The sequence below is a fragment of the Balaenoptera ricei genome, chromosome 4 (genome assembly GCF_028023285.1).
Source record: "Balaenoptera ricei isolate mBalRic1 chromosome 4, mBalRic1.hap2, whole genome shotgun sequence".
In the NCBI taxonomy this organism is placed as follows: domain Eukaryota; kingdom Metazoa; phylum Chordata; class Mammalia; order Artiodactyla; family Balaenopteridae; genus Balaenoptera; species Balaenoptera ricei.
The window spans coordinates 7,622,246-7,630,505 of NC_082642.1; positions in this window are offsets into that span (position 1 = coordinate 7,622,246).

Sequence of the window (8,260 nt, forward strand, 5' to 3'; positions counted from 1 at the left end):
CCCTATTTCAAAACATACTATAAAGCTACAGTAATCAAGATAGTGTCCTAATGGTATAAGGCTAGACAATGGAATAGAATTGAGAATGGTCAATGGTTTTTGACAAGGTGACAACACAATTCAGTGAGGAAACAAGTCTTTTCGACAAATGTAGTCCATATGCAAAAAATGAACTTGGAACCCTCCTTAAACCATATACAAAAATTAATGCAAAATGGATCAAAGACCCAACTGTAAGAACTAAAACTATAAAACTCTTACAAAAAAAAATAGGCAAAAATCTTGATGACCTTGAATTAGGCAATGGTTTTTCAGATATGATGCCAAAAGCAAAAGTAACAACAAAAAAAGATAAACTGAACTTCACCAATATTAAAAATTTTTGTGCTTCGAAGGACACCATTAAGTAAAAAAGACAACCCACAAAAAAAAGAAAACCTGCAAATCATATATCTGATAGAAGTGTAGAATGCAGAATATATAAAGAACTCATAACTTAATAAGAACCCAATTAAAAATGGGCAAAAGATCTGAATAGATATTTCTTCAAGTAAGATATACAATGGCCAATAAGCACATGAAAATATGCTCATCATTAGTTATCGAAGTTTCAGATAAAACCACAATGAAATACCACTTCACAGATACTAGGATGGCTATAATCAAAAAGTCAGATAAAATAACAAGTGTTGGTGAAGATGTAGATAAATTGGAACACTGCTGGTGAGAATGTAAACTGGCGTAGCCACTTTGGATTTTTCTTTCTTCAGTTTACTTTCTTTTGCTATGTCTTCAAGTTCATTGATCTTTTTCATCAGTGTCTAATCTTCTTTTAAGCCCCTCCAGGGAATTATTCATATAAGATATTGTATGGTTTCATTGTTAGAAGTTCCATTTGGTTCCGTTTTTATATCTCCAATTTCTCTTATCATTGTATTCATGTTTCTCTTTAAATATCTGAGCATATGTATAAACACTTTTAAAATCTTTGTCTGCTAATCCTATTGTTAGTCATTTCTGGGTGTTTTCTATTTATTGGTTTTTCTGCTATGGTTCACATTTTCCTGCTTCTTTCTATGTATACTAAATTTTTAATGGATTGACATTGCAAATTCTGCACTGGGGAGTGTTGAATTTTGTTGATTCCTTCAAAAGGTGTAAGACTGTTCAGTGAGGCAGTTTGCTTACTTTTGGATCATGTTGAACCTTTCAAGGCTTGTTATTAAATTCATGAGTGTGAGTTTAAGATACTCTTTACTCTGGGCAGTTTAGCCCTACTGCCAAGATGTGACCCTTCTGAGGTCTCTACTGAATGCCCTAAATGTTAACTCTCCATTCTAGCAGCTCAGAACATGAATGTTTCCCAGCCCTTTTGAGCTCAGGTAATTGTTCAGCTTGCCAACTCCCCATTCTTTGCCCAGCCTTATGAGGTTTCAGCAATACACTCAAGGAAACTCCTATGGAGACTTTTGTGGCCATTTCTTTGCATAGCTCCTTCTTCTATGGCTGTCTGCCCTACAAATTCTCACCCCCTCCATGAACTCCAATCTGCCTCAACTTAGTAACATGACTGTGCTTTGATGGGGATCCCCCTTTCTCTGCATCTTAGCCTGGAAAGTGCCTTTGTTATGAACTGAACTGTCTTCCCCCGAAATTCATATGTTGAAGCCCTAACCCTCAGTGTGACTATACATCAGAGATAGGGCCTTCAGGGAGGTAAAGTTAAACAAATTCATGAATGTAGAGCCCCAATCCTATAGGCTTGGTGTCCTTATAAGAGACAACAGATCTCTCTCTCCACATAGGCAGAGAAGAAAGGTCACGTGAGAACATAGTGAGAAGACAGCTACCTACAAGCCTCACCAGAAACCAACCCTGATAGCACCTTGATTATTTCTTTCTAGTCTCCAGAACTGTGAGAACATAAATTCCTGTTGCTCAAGCCACCCAGTCTGTGGGATTTTGTTATGGCAGCCCGAGCTAAGATAGCCTCCCAAGAGAAAGCCTGAAAGTGGTGGTTGTATATGGTTCATTGCTATTTTCCTTTCTCTTGGGGATCAGAGTCCTGCACTGCCTGGTGTCCAACTTCTGAAAAGTAGTTGTTTCACAAATTTCATCTACTTCTAGTTATCTATTCAGGAAGGTTAGTTAGGTCTCAGTTACTCCATCATGGCCAGAAGCACGAATGCCCTTGCAACATGTTTTTTTATCTTTTAACTAAATGATTTTCAGAAATTTCAAGATGGAGAGGTACAACCCCATCATGAGTGACGCTTGACAAATCTTCAGTCACTGCGCACTATTCTCCAGAAAAAAACAAGTGTATTATGCCATCTTGACTGCTGAGGGAGTGAGGATCCTATATATATCTGGCAGCTCAGTATAGACCAATCAAGATTTCAGATTTCAGCAAGACAAGACTTTTAGGTCCTACTCATATTTGTAGTGACATGGAGTTCTCATTCAGTCCAAGAAAATCATCAGTTTAATATCCATCATACAACTTTCCTTAGAGTAAGAAAAATTAATCCCCTACAGAAATATCTAGCTGTGTCCTTCCTGAAATCAATATTCACAGGACATACAGAGTACTGCCCTTGGAGACTGAAGCCAAGATTATGTCCTGGACTGGATCACAAAGGGCAAAGATGGATTCGCAAAAAAATATAATAATCACACGCATCCACTAGACACTTTAATTACAGTGAATTTCATGCTCTCAGGGCAAAAAGGGAGGTTCCTTAGTCAATAAGCAGAAAATAGATACAAAGAGAAGTTTAAATGATACCCAAGGGTTAAAAGTTAAATTGTAAACATGAGACTTTAGATTTAAGGAGGATAATTCTAAGGGAATGTAAATTTTATCATGAACCCAAACCTTAAAGTAAAAGAAAACTCCCAAATATAAAGGGACTATGACCACAGAAGCCGACACTGATTTTTAATTGAATAAATCAGTGTGTGTGTGTGTGTGTGTGTGTGTGTGTGTGCACACGCACGTGCGTGTTATCTCCAAGGTCAAAAATATCTGAAGAGATGCTATTAGGATGCCAGAATAATATTTTTGTTAGAACCTCTGCCTCCCCTCCACTCCAGCCCCCCATATCCTCTCTACAGCCAAATCACCTCAAAACCCAGATCGGATCCTACTACTCATCTGCACAAAAACCTTCCTTGGCTATCATCCATAGAATGCAGCCCAATTCCTCAGCTCTCAGTGCCCTCAATCATCTTTCCCCAACCTACCTTTCCAGCCTATTTCCCACACATCACCCACCCCTCTTTCACCCACCCCCTCCCAGACACCTCTCCTCTATGGTCCTTCCCTTACAGGAATTATCACAAAGACCCTGTGTCTCTGTTCTTTTCCATCTCTAAAATGCTGTTTGTTCCTCTGTGCCTTCCCAACCCCCCTCCCCCATTTATCAAAAATTCTACATTCAAGGGCTTAGAGCCAATGCCCCACCCTCTGCTTCTGTAGCCCACTTTGTTAGGCTTCTTTTATGAGGTCTTATTATGTTGTGCTGTGTTTAACTAAACTATAAGCTCCTTGAATGCAGCAATTGTATTAGACATCTTCACAATTGTTATCCTCCACATTACCTGGCACAAAGACACCCCTCAAAACATGCAGGGCTTTCCTGGTGGCGCAGTGGTTAAGAATCGCCTGCCAATGCAGGGTACATGGGTTCAAGCCCTGGTCCGGGAAGATCCCACATGCCGCAGAGCAACTAAGCCCGTGCGGCACAACTACTGAGCCCGCGAGCCACAACTACTGGAGCCCATGTGCCACAACTACTAAAGCCCGCGCACCTAAAGCCTGTGCTCTGCCACAAGAGAAGCCACTGCAATGAGAAGCCCGTGCACCACAAGGAAGAGCAGCCCCCGCTCGCCACAACTAGAGAAAGCCCACACACACCAATGAAGACCCAACACAGCCATAAATAAACAAACAAAATAATAAATAAATAAATTAATTAATTTTAAAAAAACATGCTTGTAAGAAGCTAAATGGAAACATTATTCTGAAGTTGGAATATTCCAAGAACACGACTGACTTTCAAGTTGTGGATCTGCTTGTCCCTCGGTGCAGACTCCAAAGCTATTTTTCCCCCCTCAGTCAGCCTGAGGAAAGGTGGAAGCCTGGAGAATTTAAACACACGTTATTTTAATTGTTGAAGCCAATGCTGGACTCTACCAGTCTGGAATGTTAATCATCTTTTACCATCCAACTCATTAATACAAATGTCTCTAGGGGAAAAATTATTCCTACACCAATGCCACTTTTTTTTAAGTTATTTATTTCAAAGTTGCTTCTGATCATGTAGCTTCACTTTCCCACACAAGTTCCAAGAAAACAGGAACTTCCTGAGAAAACACTGTGAAGCCTCTTCTTTCTGTACCCTTCTGTGCTCTGCTCTGACCCACTACAAACCTCAAGCCCTCAAAGTTCTTCTCTCCTTTCCCTAATCAAAAACAGAAAGGATTTAATAAGAGCCATTTCTCTTTGTTGGCCTGTTATATTTGACAGTCTTTCCAAAAAAATATTTGTCACCTTCAATTTAGCTTTTTATTTCATTATTGGAATGAAAGGCTTCCTCTGTTGAAGTAATTTGAAATTTAAATATGGAAAAACTACTCAGGGGGGCAAAGGAGACCCTTTGAAACTACATCAGGCCTCCTTAATAGCAAATCCTTTCAGGCCTGGTTAGAAAAGAGCCGCCCTCTCCCACCCCCGGAGGCTGATCACTTTTTCCGCCCCCCCTTCCCCGCCAGGTCCCAGCTAAAGGCTATGGTTCCCAGGCTCCATTCCAGGACCCTCTCTGCATGAGCATGTGTTGGTCCACTGGTCTCTGTCTCAGTCTTTTTCTTCTCCTTTCCCACCACCCTCCTCCAACTCTCCTAACCCAGGGTTCTCAACTGCTGCCCTACTGACATTTTGGACCAGATTATCCTTTGTTGTAGCAAGCTGTCTTGGACACTGTGGGATGCTTCACAACATCTCTGGCTCTACCAGCTATATGCCAGGAGCAACACACCCCACCCTCCCAGGAGTGACAGTCAAAAATGTCTCATCACCAGGTAGAGAATGGACTTAAGGACACAGGGAGCGAGAAGGGTAAACTGGGAAGAAGTGAGAGAGTAACACTGACATATATACACTACCAAATGTAAAATAGATAGCTAGTGGGAAGCAGCAGCATAGCACAGGGAGATCAGCTCAGTGCTTTGCGACCACCTAGAGGGGTGGGATAGGGAGGGTGAGAGGGAGACACAAGAGGGAGGAGATATGGGGATATACGTATGCATACAGCTGATTCACTTTGTTATACAGCAGAAACTAACACAACACTGTAAAGCAATTATACTCTAATAACGATGTTTTTAAAAAAATAAAATAAAGCAAATAAAACAGAGGCTTAAAAAAAAAAAAGTCTCATCACCAGTGTCCACTAGAGAGTAAAACCCCCAGCTGCGAACCACTGCCTTAACCAAATCCATTCATTCATCCATCCATCCACTCATTCATAGGCAACATTTATAAAACCACCATTGTAGCCTTCCTCAAGACTTCCAGAGGCTTATGTTATCAGCATGTCTGTCATTACTTTACTCTGGACAGTATTTAGTTTTTTGGTATTGTAACTCTCTTTAACATTTTAAAACTCACAGTTATGCTTCTCACATTATCTTCCCACATGCATCTTCTGGATACAAATTTCCTGGAACACATCCTCTTCGGTTATTGTAATAATTCTTAAGTGCAAAGCTTTAGTGCAGATTATATATAAACTTTATGTACATTTAAAGGAAATGACTGTAATGTAGATCACTCCACGTTTCCTAAGATGGTGTGTACAAACAAGCACACTCACACACCCACACCAAGAATAATAAGCAATGGAGCAGGGGTTACACACAGTCTCAGGAGGAACGGTTTCCTGGAATATGAATTTTGCTTGAAGATTTAGGGAGTTATTAAGTACAATAAAACAAAATTTTTATGTTAAAAGCAACATGAACAATTTGGAGCGAATTTCTTGCATGAATTTTACAGTAAGTATTTGGCAAAATTGTATCTTGCAAAGGGTCACATCAAGCCGTAGTCCCAGGCAGACCTGTGCTTCAGCACAAACGTTAAGAAGCCCTACTTTAGTGGAACTTGCCTTCTCTTCTTCTGGGGTACCCTGCACTCTGTCGCCTTTTATTTTCAGTTTAGTTGAAGCGAAAAATTCCACACCATAGCTAAAGTAAAAGTAAATAAACAGTTGTGAAGTGAAACTGAGATTAAATTTTTAAGTTTGCTTTGTTACTGGTCTCTTCTCTTCCCACCAGGAGTAATTTCTGACGAAGATCTCTTTGCTTTTCTCCTCCTTCCCCAAGTCCCACCAACAGTATAGGGTTTTGTTTTCCTTTCATTTTAGCATTGCCACAAGCTATAGAAATCAGGGCAAGATACTTAACTCCTAGTCTTTTCTTCAGAATTCTGAAGTAAATCTCAAAAATCTTTTGCAACACCAAATTTCCATAGTTCTGTATAATACAGAATTTTACTAGCAGAATCACACTGATAACTTACCTATTGTTTAAATACATTATATATTTTAATACCTTAAAAATAGTGTCTCATCACGAGAGCCTATGGACTATTAAAAGATGAAATGCAGCAGCATTTTCTAATACATTAAAAAAAAATATTTAGTAGGAAATGTCATCAGTACACTTCCCTGCAAACAGACCTGCTCTTAGCAACTCAAGAATAAACAAGAACGGTAATTGTTTTTTCCTCTAATAAGAGTTGCTAGTACACAAAGTAAATGAGTATAGCCAGTGGCCCCAGGGAGTACTGGTAGCAACCTGCCTGCCAGGTTCTAACACTTTACTAACCAAGCCAAGCGACCCAGTGCTGGCTCCACCCACTCCAGAAAATTTCCAGATAGCTAAGCACTTGGTCTCAGCAGCTTATAACCACAAAGCCATAAACTTGTCTTAAACAGTTATGATCCTGAACAGGAAGGAGGTTGGGTGGAGGGAGTAAAGTCAATAATTAGAGAAAAGGAAGAACTAACATGACAAAATTATTCGTGGATATCAAGTGAGAAACAGAATCCAAAGATACGAATGTAACCCAAGTTACACCAAAGTGCTTTCTAGGACTTTACCAATGTTCTCATTCCTCTCTCCCATCCTCCCCAGCCCCCCACAATCCTCTCCCCAATTATGGTGGAGGCTCATGGAGAAATCAGGCCAACTTTACCTTGGATTTTTCAGTTAAGGGAAAGTAAATCCTTTACTTTTGGGGGGCTTAATTAAGTTCAGATTGGATTTCTCCAGTGATATGAAGAATTTTATTATGGTTACTAAAATAAAACTAAAAGTATGCATTAATAAGAATTTAAATAATTTCTCTGACGTGAAAATCAAGATCAGTTGTCATTATAAAGATTAATGCAGGCATGTTGCCCACTTTGAGAAAACCTGGCAATTCAAATCAGTTATTTTATACTCAAAGATTTAACATTTCCTTTTAAAATACCCACCCCAAAAGTTTTAACATACTAACCCAACAAAGGATAACAAATACGTTGCACTGATAAAACAGATTAATTGGGACAATTAAGTCCTCAATTTGTTTTCTTGGAAACAATCTCCCTCTCATCTCATTCTGTTTCTTCTTTTAGGTTCTCATTTTACTGAATTTCTTGTTGTTATTAAGTCATTCCATAAATGTGAAGCAAACATGCAAAATTTTCTTCTGTTCCACGAGCTACATTTCCTTCCAGATTGTCCTGAGTCTTTTGTACTCTGACCTATGATGGTACAGGGCTCCTCAGTGTGGACCTCAAACTGACAGCATCAGCATTATCTGGAAGCTGGGCTAAAGTGCAAATTATATGGACCCCTCTCAGACCAAATGAATCAGAATCTCTAGGGATGGGATCCAGTAATTTATCCTAATGATTTTTAGGCACACTAAAGTTTTAAAACCACTACTGTTACACGTTTGCCTAGATATCATGTTGTTTCTTTTTATTTTGCTCATGCTTAACAAAGGCAACAGAAGACATTCTACAAGCCTTGACAAAGAATGGGTGACTTAACACCCTTCCCACTGTACATGAGACCAATTTCTATTTTTCTTCAAGATACAGTTCAGATCTGGGTCTGCTTCTATTTGCTTTTTTAAGCCTAGGGAAAAGGAGCCTGGGATTGTGAAGGAAAAGGCTCAGCTGGATTTAAGAAAAATATCTGAACTTTT